We start from the raw sequence: 9,714 nt of genomic DNA, 5'->3' as shown, positions 1-9,714 counted from the left end.
GCGCCAACATACTCTGAACCCTCTCCATTATGGTCCGGTTCATCCTCTCGGCCAACCCGTTTAGTTCCGGCGTCTTCGGCACGGTAAATTCGAGCCGGATTCCCTTCGAGCGACAGTACTCCTCGAACTGCCCCCGGTATTCACCTCCGTTATTTGCTCGAACCGCCTTCAGCTTCCGGCCAGTTTCTCTTTCCACTCTCGCGTGGAGCTCCTTGAAGACAGATAACACCTGATCCTTCATCTTCAATGGTGTGGCCCACAACTTCCAGTTGTGGTCATCTATGAACGTCACGAAGTACTGCGATCCAGCATGTGACTTCATTGTCGTGTTGTTACGCGCGTGCGTGGGGAAACAAGGCGGGACCATCGGGGTCTTGGACCGAGAAATAGCCGAGAAGGAGGAGAGCGGAAAGGCAACGGACGCTCTTGCACACGCACAGACATAGGAGCACACAGGAATCACAGTCCAACAACACCGCAAAACGAGACGACTAGAAGTCCGAGTATATGAACACGTATGTATATTAATATATGTATATATATCGAGACAGTTACAACTAACAGGCCGGCAAGGCGAACACCGACGCCTGTTTACTCACACACACAGAAGAGCGAGATGGAGACTCTGTCGGAAGCACACGGGCGTTCCTTGAAGCAGAGTCGGCCTCCCGAAAACCTGTGCAAAAATGTGTTAACTCTTAGGGCCGGACAATGGCCTAACACAGGGTGTCTACGGAAGACACTTCACCAAAGGGGTGTTACGGCAACAGGATTAGACTCAACGATTAATCCGACTTAATTAGGTTACTTAGCATGATCGTCTTTAATAATCACACGCGTAAGATATAACAATGAAGGCAGAACGGCAATTAACACAGAGAGATAACAACACTAAGCTTGATTAATTAACCGCTCCTCATTACATTGTATCCGGGCCTTTAAATAGGTTTTCGGTCTGTATTACAAAACGGTGCCATTCACACCTGTTCGGGATCGGTCCGGATCCGGAACGGCATACCGATTCTGGTCCGTTCGTCCACACTCATAGCTTAATTACAACCACATTCCTACTACTTAAATAACTCCCCGTTTCACACTCTGAACTCCTTTGCCGGCCGGTAACACATGGCACGCCCGTGGGACAGTACCTTGTACGTCGAATCCACAACCGACCCTTGCTATTCTTCGTCCAAAATATCCAGAATGCTTTGTTTGAGAGTCTCCAATGGTTCATCTGGAATTGGTTGTTGTTGTTGCTGCTCTGTTGATGTCTGCTGCGACGGGTTCGTTGGTGGCTGCTGCGGCTGCTCCTCCGTTTGTTGCTCTGACACCGGCGTCTGCGTCGTTGCTCCCTCTGTCGTAGTGCTCTCCGGTTGATTGGTTCCGGGCTGGCCCTCGGCCAGCGACGGTTCCTCATCACTAAGGTTAACCGTTGCCGCTTCCCGAACCCGGGACCGCTCGTAGCTTTCAAACTGGATTTGAGCGTCCAGCCTATCATCGTCTAGCTGAGCTACGAGTTGCCGGACCTACGCCAGCTGTTCATCCGCCAGGACTTGGAACTCGTCGGCCAGCTCGTCCTGTATGGCGGTGAAGTCCTCGGAAGTCAACGTATAACAATCATCTCCTTCCTTCCGCCGGTTTGCCACATCTGCCCGTAGCAATTAGAGTTCCGCCGCGTTTTGTGCCCACTTTGTCCACCATCTTACGGAGCTTTCATCAATCAAGTGTTTTGTCTGATTCAACCATGCCCGGAGGATGGACTGAATCCGGCCCGTTCCCAATTGCGATTTGCTTTCCGCCGCTTGCCGTTCCTCCTTCAGTTGCTTGATGATTTTGACGTTGTCCTGCACCTGCTCCTTGTAATGCGTCAATTGCCTTTGATATGTGCCTTGTAATTTCTGCAATACCATTGACGCTCTCTCCTTTTCTTCATGCTGTTGCCTCTGGAGCTCCATCCGGACCTTCTCCGCCTCGTCCAAGCGTCTTGTATTTTCCGCACGTTCGTCGGCGATCGCCGTCGCGGCCCGATCAACTTCCTGCTGGAGCTCGGCCAACCGTTCCTTATGCTCTGTTTCCAGCCGTTTGTAGTCCCGGTGCAGGTGCTCAAAATCATCTGTCTTTTGCTTGAGCCATGTGTTGATCTGTCGACGGGCCTGGTCCTCGCGGTCCTTCTGCTGGCGGAGCTCTTCCTTCAGCCGTTCAATTTCCGTTTCCGCCGTCTTCTGTAGCTTGTCCTTTTCCTGCAGCACTTTGTCTTTTTCCTCCCTTAGCCGGTCGTACGCTTGATGGCCTTTCCGGAGGCTCTCCTCTGCCCGTCGGAGGTTCTCAGCAGTCTTCTTTAATTCGGCTTCGGCCACTGTCTTCAATTCCCGTTCACGGCTCCTTAGCGCTTCTTGTGCGGCAAGTTCATCTCTCAATTCCGCAAGCTCCTGGGCTTGCGCCGCATCTCTCGCCGGAACGGTTTCCGTTGCCAGGGTCTTATTGGTATGTACAGGTCGATCCATTTCTTTATTCTGTACACTTACCGGAGTCACCGGTGATTGGATCTGTGTTGCCTTTAAGGCCATTTTGGCCATCTCTGTCGTGACCTGATCCAAGTCTTTTTCAAGGCACCGAATTCTGGACCGGGCCGTCTCTAGTTGTTCGGTTGTGACGAGCAACCGTTCGCTTTGCGCTCTTTCTTCCGCCTCAATATACCCCACTGCTCCGGCTATCTGTTCACCTATCCACCGGAGCCACAGGCTACCGGTGCATTGTTGTGCTTGCACGGAGGTTTGACAGATGGGCTCACTTGTAGATGGGTGGTGCCGCCTGGTTGCGCCGAGTTGCAATTCCGTTTTTGCCCGTGGACCACCCTGCTGTCCTGGTTCCCCTTGCGCTTCTTCTTGGTTGGCCGAGGGAGGCTGTATTGACCTTTCCGGCTCTAGCGGAATGGGACTTGCTGGTGTTGTCGGTGGTGATGCCGGTGCCATGCGCACCGGTTCCGGTTCCTCCCTTGGCGTGGGAGTCTCAGTATGGGGAGCCGGTGTTCCCTCCGTCTGAGGGTCCGAACGTTTCCCGGCTGCCTCAACGGTCCTTGCCGACGACCGTCGCTGGAGGTGCTCCGTAGGCTCCTCCTCTATTTCCTCTTCTTGAGTCCCGACATTGAGTTTTGCTGCCAAGGGGTCCGCTTCTCTATTCACCGGTCGGCGGAGTGTAACCTTTATGGGCCGTGCCGGTGGTTCCTCCTGCGCATCCGTTGGCCGCTTCCGGCTGCCGCTCTCCTTTCCCGCCTGTTCTGCGTCCGCCGCCTTCCCCTTAGTGGCCTTAGAGGCCAATAGCTGTTGTCGTTTGGAAGCCGTCTTTGGGGTGCCGTCCGCCACTCTTCCTCGCTTCTTGGGCTGGACGGGCTGGACGGGTGGCACAAGCAAGGTGAGCCACTGCGTTACGGCGTGCCATATCCTCCATCCGTCTCTGCCTTCTTTGTCGTCTTTGCCTCTGACGATCTCGATCGCCGCACACAACCCGTCTGCGATCAATACCGGCCAATCCACCTTGATCCCTTCGTAGGTGGCGATGATCATCCCTGCCTGGTTCTGCGGCATGACAGGGGGTCTGGGTACACATGGCCGTATTCGTGGACCACACAAGCAATCTCGCGGAATAGCATATATCTGTTGCCCTGTGTTCGGTAGCCCTTGCTGGTTAGAGAGTACTCACCATAATACCTGATGAGTTGCTCTGGGGTCGGATTGTCAATCGTGAGTATGCCTCCCTCCGGGAGGCCTGTTAACGCTCGAATCGCCTCTGCTATTATGACCTCTGTGTCGATTTCTTTGATCACCTTGTCGGCTTCTTTGTGTGGCGGTACTTCCATCATCATCAAGAAGCCCTTGAGCCCGTGTTGCTTTAGCCATGTCTTGGCGGCTTCCGACAGCGTTTGCGGGTCCATGTCTGTGTCGAGGTCGGATTGCGGTGACGAGGTTGGATGGTGATGAGAGTGAGATTGAGAGAGAGAGAGTTCAGAAGGCGGGGGTTCTCTATGCGTAGGTTCTCGTCTGATGATCTTGCAGCGCCTTGGTGCTTCTATGCTTCTAGGTTCGCGAAAGTAAAGGGTCTCCACGTGCAGTGGTTTTTCTCTGTGCATTTTGGCGCCTTTTTCGAGTGTGTGCACGTCGTGTGCTAAAATAGCATTATGTCCTGTGGTGGCGCTTTAAATGCCCACTACGTACCTTTTCGCTCCTCGCTCTTTCATCCATTCATTCCTCGCTTTTGCATGATTACTTCGTTTTTTTTTTTCTTTCGAGTGTGTGACGTTACTTGTCCGTTGGACCCTTACCGGCCTCATTCTCCCCAGTTACAGGCTCTCCGTCTCTGCCGTCTTGGTGGTTGCCGTTTCCCTCATAGGTTGCCGTTTCCGCACTAGTGTCGGTCCTTTGCTCAAATGGGTTCTTAGGCATCGGTCCTCTATATGGCTTCAATCGGAATCCGTTGACCCATTTGCCTAGCACTTCGCCGGCAAGTTTCCCTAACTGGTAGGACCCATTATACTCACGTGTTAGCCAATACGGTCCGGTCCATCTAAACCATAGTTTACCCAGCATCTTGCCCATCCGGGTCTGAAATACTAACACCGGTTTGCCAATTGCGAACATTTTTTCATTTCCTTTCCTGTGTCGGTCAACAAATGCTTTCCGTCGCCGTTGCGCCAATTCTAAGTGCAGGATGCTTGCCAGTCATTGTTCCTCGAGTTCACACAGCCCTGTTAACCGTATTGCCTCCGACTCCTTCTCGTTCAGCCGTTCCCGTAGCTGGATCCGTAAGCTGGGTACTTGGAATTCCACCGGCATTACCGCCTCTAGTCAGAATGCTAACCGGAACGGTGTTGTTCGGATGCTCGTTTTGTATGCCGTCCGGTATGCCCACAACGCGCTATGTAGCTTGGTATCCCAATCCGTTCGGTTTTCGTTGACGATCTTTCGGAGGATATTCTGGAGCGTTTTGTTCGTCGATTCCGCTAACCCGTTCGCTTGCGGATAGTATGGTGTGCTCCGTTTGTGGACAACGGCATAGAATGTCGTCAGGCTTTGAACTACTTGGCCAAGAAAGTGCCCCCCTTGGTCGCTTATTAATTCGATTGGGCATCCGTAACGGCACCAGATGTACTCGTATAGGAATTTCGCCGTTGACGCAGCGGTGTTGTCTCTTAAGGCTTTGGCCTCCACCCATTTCATGCAGTAATCCGTCGCGACGATGACGTACCGATTACCCGTCCTCATTGCCGGTGGTTTGAACGGTCCAACAAAGTCCAACCCCCACTTCTGGAATGGCTCGAGTGGTAGTACCGGCTGGTGTGGCATACGAGCCTACTCCGTTGGCTGGCCCATTGGCTGGCATAGGTCACATTCTTTTGCGTACCGTACCGCATCTCTTAATGTCGTTGGCCACCATAGGCCACTTTGCCATATTTTCCTGGCCGTCGCATCTCCGGCATAGTGACCTCCGGCAACTCCGTAATGGGCTTCCCTCAGTATCAGGTCCTTTTCATCGTTGCGCACAGCCCGTCTCCATATGCTGTCCGCGCCCTTGTGGTAAAGTGTGTCTTGTAGTAAGCAGAAATGTCGGCTTTGCACCACCAGGCGTTTCCGTTCATCCCGGTTCATCTCTTCCGGAGACAGTCCTGTGCTCAAAAACTGGTGCATGTTTGTGAGCCACTTGTCTTCCTGTGCCACCGTCTCATCTGCTGCCGTTTCCGCAGTGACTCGAAACAACTCCGCATCCGGAAACTCATCCGCTACTCCGTCACCCGTCTCTCCGGACTCTAATCGGCTTAAGTAATCCGCCACGACATGATGTATACCGGGTCGGTGGAATATTTCAAACTCGAATTCCTGTAACAGTAAGGTCCACTGGGCCAATTTGCCGGTGAGTGACGCTTTGGACACCAGGTAAAGGAGTGCCGAATGATCTACATGGAAGGAAAACTTCCTTCCCAATAAATAATGCCGAAACTTTGTCACACTATAGATCATCCCTAGAGCTTCCCGTTCTGTGGTAGAGTAGTTCCGTTCTGCTTGGGATAGCTTTCAGCTGGCATAGTACACTGGCCGGTACCATTTTGGCTCCGTAAGCTGCATAAGTACCCTTCCGATTGCGATGTCGGAGGCGTCCACGAACACATGAAATTCTTTACTCCAATCCGGAGGCTGCACTACCGGTGCTTGCGACAATAGTACCTTGAGGGCCCTATACGCCCTATCCTCGGTGTCGGTCCACTGGAATGGTGTCCGATGTACGGCGGCATGCAACGGTGTAGCCAGGTCGGCCAGGTATCGGAGCATCCGGCTGTGCCACCGGAGCTGGCCTAAGAACCGGCTTAATGCCTTTGCTGTTGCCGGCGCCGATGCTTCTAATATGTCTTTCACTTTGTCCGGGTCGACTGCAATACCTTCCTGGCTCACAATATGTCCTAATAGAGTTCCACTGGACATGCCAAATACACACTAAGCTGGATTCAAGCTTAGCCGGTACGCTCTACACTTTTCTAGACAAAGACGGAGGTGCTGAAAATGGTCCTCCTCCCGGCTATAGACGGCGAAATCGTCAAGGAAAACCTGCATAAAAGCCGGAATATATTCACCAAAGATTTCCATGATGATTCGTTGAAATGTTGTCGGTGCCGTTTTGAGTCCGAACATCATCACCACGGCCACAAACACCCCCCATTCGGTGACGAAAGCCGTTTTCTCTTGGTCGTCGGGGTGCATCCGGATCTGATTATACCCGCTGAATCCGTCTAGAAAGCTATAGACCTCATGGCCGGCGACGGCATCCAACACTCCATCTGTGAACGGAAGTGGAAACGTATCCGTTACCGTAGCTGCATTGAGTTTCCGGTAGTCCACACAAACTCGAATTTTTCCGTTCTTCTTCGGTACGACTACGATCGGGCTCAGCCATGTCGCTTTCTTTACCGGACGGATAAAGCCAACTCTTAGCAATTTTTCGATTTCCTCCTTGACTTTGGTGGCATAATTGGGATTCATCCGATACCGTCTTTGTGCCACTGGTTTTGCGTCCTTGCTGAAGTGAACCTAATGCTGGTATAACTGAGGGTCGAGTCCTCGCATGTCTTAGTATAACCATGCGAACACATCGCGAAATTCCGTGAGAAGTGTGATCATCACCGTTTTGTCTTCGGACTTCATCTCCTTGGTGATGTGCACCGGTTTTGCTTCGTCCGTGGTCCCTAGGTTCACCTCTTCCAGTTGCGACGCTTTTACGCGCTGTGCAACGGCCATTTCCCGTTCCAACGCTTCCTGCGCTTGCCGTAACTCCCGGATTGCGTCTTTATCCGGTTCTGCTTCAGCCTCTTCCGGTTGCGGTAAGTATGGTGCTACTGCTTCGGCAATGTCAATTTCGAAGAGGGGTATGATCTTCGGGTTTTCCTGCAAGTACTGAGCTTCTTCTTCGTCAGCTAACCCTTCTAGCATGTTCACGCATTCCGCATACAACGGTGTACATTCCTTGCCAGTGCTCGTCCTTGGCTGTGTTGGTACCCGTACCTTGGCTTTTCCTCGCCGGAAGGTAATTATATTTTTCCTCCAATTCTGTTTGATATGTGCCGTTTTCAATCATGGCCGCCCCAGCAATAGCGGGTATGCGCCTTGTGCCTGTAATTGTAGCACTACTGCCGAGATGTGAAATGTATGACCGCCCACGGTGACTTCTAATTTCCGTATTAATCCTGTCGGCCGCACTGAGCTTGTATCGGCCATCCGCAACCAGAACGGACACGGCTCCCACTCGTGGATTCCTAGGGCATCACACGTCCGGAGGCTTATTACATTCACCCCAGAGCCTCCGTCTATAACTGTGTCGGGGAGTTCTTTCCCTTTTACAATGGCAGTGATTACCGGACTGTTGGTGTCCACCACCGTTGGTCCCTCCTCCGGATTCGAGAAGATCACCGGTGCCGGTGATGATTCTCCTGCCGTCATGGCCATCTTCAGTCCTTCCGTGAATCTTGGCACGAGTTGTAGAAGTCTTCCTAGTGGCAGCGTAATCTGGCATTCTTGCAACGCCTGCCATGTCTCGTTCTCGGAGTGACTACCGTCGGCAAGCCCTACGGTGTTCTCCTTTTGCCGTTGTAAGTCTGTGACATTCTGCTCGTTTGATTTCTTTACCCATTCCGTCGCTTGTTTCCGGATGGTCTCCTGCGTCTCCCATTCCTTGGCCATGCCCTTCGACCTTGTGGTCACCTGCTGTAGATCTGCCACCTCAGGGACTACCATATTTACCGTCGGTCGTTTTTCATAGCTCTTCACCAGGCATTGATTACTATAATGGCCTTCCTGTTGGTAGTAGTAGCAGTAGGCTTTCCGGGTATTGCTGGATTCGGCAATGTCTGTTGTACCCGGGGTTTTGGGCTGGTTGGCTGCTTGAAGCTCCTTGTTCCAGATCCCGTGGGTAGCCGCCTTTTTTGAAATGCCGTTTTTTGTTATAGATCTTCTTATTGTGGTACTCTTGATGGGGTTGCCCGTTATATCTGCCGTATTCCTCCCGTTGCTGACAATACCCGGGGGAGTGCTCCCGGTCGTAATGTTCGTATCATCTATTGTAATCCTGGTACCAATCATGCCGGTCATAGTTATCCTGCCGATCATCGTACCGGACATCATTCTCCTGTCGATCGCCATACCGGACATCCTGTGTCGGTCAGTTGCGGTCCATTCGCCGCCAGCGTTCCTCTTCTTCATCCTGGCTGATGCGTGGCTCAATTTGTCGGACGGGCGGTGCTTGCCGGTTCAATAGATTATACTCGCACCTATCCGTCATATGGCCCTTGGATTGACAGATTACACATTGCGTCCTCATAGTACATTCTAGAGCCGAGTGTCCGGAATTCAAGCAGGTTGTGCACTGTATTGCTTGCCGAAACCGGAGGTCTTCCTCGGACGGTAACGCCCGTTGGAGTGCTCCCAGTGTGAGCCAGGAGCTTGTCTTTTCCATCTCTCTCACCCGGTCAATGACCTGGTCGATAGTACTTGTGTGGAAGTCAATTACCGTGCAAACCGTGCATAGGGGTTCCTTGAGCGCGTTTAGGAATATAGTCCGTAATTCCTCCTCCGGGGGTGCGCGGGCAAGTTGACTATGCATCCGTTGAAACCGGATGACAAATTAGGGAATGCTCTCCCCTGCCTCCTGTCGGATGGTCTAAAATAAGCCTACCATTACGGTCTGGTCCACCTCCTTTTGGAAAAATGCAAGAATTTAGCTTTTAAATCTGCAAAGGTGTTAATGGTAGACGGGTCCTGTGTCCGGCGCCATCTTGCTGCCGGTCCCTCCAATGTGACGCCAAATTCCGCTATCTTAGAGCGTTCCTCTTCATCTGGGGTCAATCGCTGGGACACATGGTTGGCTTCCCAGATCTGTTCAAAGGCGTGCACGTGAGCTTCCGCGTCCGGATCATCTCTATACTTGGAGTACTGGAACGGCATGTCGTCGTCCGGTATCGGTGCTCGGGCTGGCAGTATTGGTGCTCGTTCCGGGATTTTCTCCGGTGTCGGTGGTTTTTCCCGATTTGTTTCCAACATCGGTGGTTTTTCCTCTTTTGGTGACGGAGGCCTCTCCTCTTTGACTTTCGGTGTCAGAGGTCGCTCTTCCTCTGCTGGTTCCGGGGGTTCCAGCGTTAGCACTTCCGGTTCCGGTGTCGGTAAGGTATCCGATCCTTCG

Source organism: Azolla caroliniana, unplaced genomic scaffold, assembly GCF_043228905.1.
Source record: "Azolla caroliniana isolate FFs.n. ecotype wild unplaced genomic scaffold, voAzoCaro1.0.p SCAF_14, whole genome shotgun sequence".
In the NCBI taxonomy this organism is placed as follows: Eukaryota; Viridiplantae; Streptophyta; class Polypodiopsida; order Salviniales; family Salviniaceae; genus Azolla; species Azolla caroliniana.
Note: the sequence above shows the minus strand (reverse complement) of the source record.